General features: G+C 39.5%; 1 non-coding gene across 1 annotated transcript; it reads right to left on the bottom strand.

Annotated features, from left to right (window-relative positions):
• Positions 1–2,412: 2,412 nt before the first annotated feature.
• TRNAK-UUU (transfer RNA lysine (anticodon UUU)) lies at positions 2,413–2,483 on the bottom strand. Its single transcript has one exon. It is a non-coding gene; the product is annotated as a tRNA-Lys (tRNA).
• Positions 2,484–3,877: the final 1,394 nt, after the last annotated feature.

Genomic DNA, 3,877 nt, shown 5'->3' with positions numbered 1-3,877 from the left:
ATGCCTGGAACACTCCCTAAATTCATATCTCTACTTAAATGTCACCTCTATGCATAGTACTTGCTCATAAGCCTATATAAAATAGCCACCCATGTCCACGACCCTCCCATTGTTCTCTCTTACCTGCTTTGTTTGTCATCATAGCACTTATCACTACTGTATCAGTCAGAGTTCTCCAGAGAAATAGGACCAGTAGGAGGTGATAGATAGATAAATGATAGGTAGGTACATAGATATATAGATGGATACGTAGATTTATTTCAAGGAATTGGCTTACACACTTGTCAGGGCTGGGAAATCCAAAATCCATAGGGTTGACTGGCAGACTAGAAACTGATGCAGAAGCTGCTGCTATAGTATTGAGGCAGAATTTCCTCCTCCTCAGGGAAACCTCAGTTTTGCTCTGTGGCCTTTCAACTGAGTGGATGAGGCACACCCATATTATCAAAGATAATCTCCCTTACTTAAAGTAAATTGATTTTAAATGCTAGCCACATCTACAAAAAAATCTTCACAGCAACATAGATTAGTGTTTAATTGAATAACTGGGTACTATAGCATAGCCCTGGTGGCACAGTGTTTAAGAGCTACAGCTGCTAGCAGTTCGAATCCACCAGTCGTTCCTTGGAAACCCTATAGAGCAGTTCTACTTTGTCCTATAGAGTCGCTATCAGTCAGAAGTGACTTGATGGCAACAGGTTTGGGTTTGGTTTATAGCCCAGCCAGGTTAGTGTTGGCTCAGTGGTAGAACTCTTGCCTTCCATACTGGAGACCTGGGTTTGATTCCTGGCCTATGCACCTCATGCACAGCCATCATCTGTCTGTCAGTGGAAGCTTGTGTTTTGCTAGGATGCTAAACAGCTTTCAGCATAGCTTTCAGACTAAGACAGACAAGGAAGAAAGGCAGGGCAATCTACTTCTGAAAATCAGCCTGCGAAAACTATGGATCACAATGGTCTGATCTGCAAATGATCATGGGAATGGCCCAGGATTGGGCGGCATTTCGTCCTGCTGTGCATGGGATCACCACAAGTTGGGGGCTGACTCCGTGGCAATTAACAACAACAAGACTTAGGTAATTAGGTCTTTTTTCCTCCTATCACAGAGGAAAGAAAAAACAACAACAACACAGAAATACTGATTAATCTGTGGGTTGCCTAGTTAGAAACATTATTTCAGATTATATAATTTTCTGTCTCTTAACAAATGATTTTTCTGTGCTCAGCAAAGCTCAGCCCAGAAGGAGAGAGAAGGTATAGGTAGGTCTCAGCCCTGGGAGAAAGGATTGCTTGGGCCTCTCCCTCTACAGAGCTCAGTTGCATAAAGAGGGGCTAGGGGTGCAGGCGGGGGAGCCAGGACTAAATCAAAATGAAATTGAGCAGAACTCATGTGGCCTTAAGAATTTGAGAGAAGGGAACCATAGACAGATAGACAGCTAGGAAAAGACAAATTATGGGCAAGCTTCTGATCTCTGCAAAGGTTATCTGCATTGTGGATTACAATAACATTTACCTCACAGGTTTGATATGACAATTAAGTGAAATAACAAATGCCCTTTATTAAACACTATTGAAAACTCAGTTACCATTATTATGTTAAAAAATAATGTTTCTGAACCTGTCCCCTTGCTATCTTGTGATAGACTCCTTCTAGTAGAATATTTTTTAAACAATGTTTTTTGATTTTTTAGCCTCCCAGGCTGGGATAAAAAAATGGTATATCTAGGTTCATCCTGAGTCTTCCAGCTCTTCCAAGAATTGACTGGACCCAGGCTGAGCCATCATGGTCTAAGAAAACAATTAACTTTATGTCTTCCAAATGCCACATGCATCTCAAGGGGAAGCTTACCTGGACCCTGAGAGTCTTTTATTCAGAGGCTATGAGTGGAAGAACAGAGGTGTAGGAGATTTGTCCAATTTTTTAGTTTTCTTTTCCTGCACATGCACTCAACTCCGCCTCCACCCCAAACCCCTGCTTTTAAATGTCCAGTGTTAAAATGTGCCTAGTTTAGTTCAACTTTATAGATATTCTAGAAGAACTTAAATCAAAGTTAGCCCACAGTGGTTGTGTGACAGACAGGAACCTCTGATAAACTCTTTTGGGATAGGGTCTTTCACTTCCCTTGTTGCATGAAGGCTTTGTTGTTGTTAGCTGTTGTCAAGTCACTCCCCTACTCATGGCAACCCCATGCATGACAGAATGAAAAGCTGCCCAGTCCTGGGCCATTTCCATGATCGGTTTTGGATTGGACCCTTGTGATCGATAGGGTTTTCATTAACTGGATTTTGGAAGTCTATCACCAGGACTTTTTTCCTAGTCCTTCTTAGTCTGGAAGTTCAGCTTAAACCTATTCAGCATACTGCAACATGCAAGCCTCCACTGCCAGACAGGTGATGGTGGCTGTGTGTGAGGTGCATTGGCCAGGAATTGAATCTGGGTCTCCCACGTAAAAGGTGAGACTTCTACCACTAAACCACCAATGCCTCCTCATTATGAAGGCTTTATACTCAGAGAATCTGGATTTGAACTCAGTGCCTCCATTTCTGGCTATGTAACTGAAGTTAAAGGAGCGCTGGTGGTGCAGTGGTTAAGTGCTCAGCTACCAATCAAAAGGTCAGCAGTTCAAATTCACCAGCCATTCAGTGGGGAAAAGATGTGGTAGCCTGCTTCCATAAAGATGATAGCCTTGGAAACCATATGGGGCAGTTCTCTGCCCTATAGGGTTGCTATGAGTTGGAATTGACTGGATGGCAACAGGTTTAACTGAAGCCAAGGCCCTTAAACCTTAAACTCTCTGACTCAGTTTTCTCATCTGAAATGAGGGTGTTTCCCTAATATTAATTATGTATGGAACATGTTTAAGGAAAATAAGTTCTCACTGGACTGCTGATTTGACTTAATTTTATTATAATTTTACTTATTTATCCATATGAAATTCAGTATACCCTCCTGAAGTTTAGATTTCTTGAACAATCATGAAATCAAAGAAAATTTTCAAAATGAGTACAGAAAGATCATCAAATTAGTAAACTCAAATCACATCATTAGTTTAATGTGATAGATGATGTCTTAATGCAATAACATCATCACTCAAAAAGTGATATAGACTGCTGTGTCACAGGTTCTTCTGTGGAAGTCATGCCCATATTATTTTGTGTGTGTGGACCCCATTCTGCTAATATATTATTGTTCCTGAACTGAAGTGAACTTATCTATATAGTTTTCCCTAAAGTGATCTGGCTTTTAATTACCGCAAATACATCATCTATGTTGCAAGCTGACCTCGGTTCTTTACTCATTAACCCAGGACAGTTGAAATAAAACTAATAATGACCTTGTGATTGTAAGCACAAATATATTTGATTATAAGATAGATATTTACATGATGTAGAATACGCTTAAATTAATTTGTAATATGAAAATGGAAACACAAAAATTTTAAATGCTCACCAATGACTTGTAGAATTCCACCTCCGACAAGAATATACCCTCGGTTTTCAGTTTGAAAAATGCTATTTTTCAGAGTTTTCATGAGATAAACAAGGAAACAAATGACTAGATCGTAGTAAATGAACAATAAACGAGTCCTTGGTTTCATTTCCTATAGACTCGTAACCCCAAAACACACATACACATGAACACACACATAGTCACAATAAATTTAACTTACTATCAAAGACTATATTCCAAGAAAGGGTGACTATTTGCCTCAATGATTACAAGTCTATGATTAAAATGAATGAAGAGAAACAAATGTTGTCAGCAATCTCAGATATTTTTATATTTTAGCATTTACTCTAAAGTTATCAATTTTGAAATTCTCAGTCAATTGTTAACTTCTGGGTTAATGCATCGCTTCTAGGTTTGTCCAGTGAGA

The sequence above is a fragment of the Trichechus manatus genome, unplaced genomic scaffold (assembly GCF_000243295.1).
Source record: "Trichechus manatus latirostris isolate Lorelei unplaced genomic scaffold, TriManLat1.0 scaffold00119, whole genome shotgun sequence".
NCBI classification, from domain to species: domain Eukaryota; kingdom Metazoa; phylum Chordata; class Mammalia; order Sirenia; family Trichechidae; genus Trichechus; species Trichechus manatus.
This window is presented reverse-complemented; position numbering and strand designations above follow the sequence as displayed.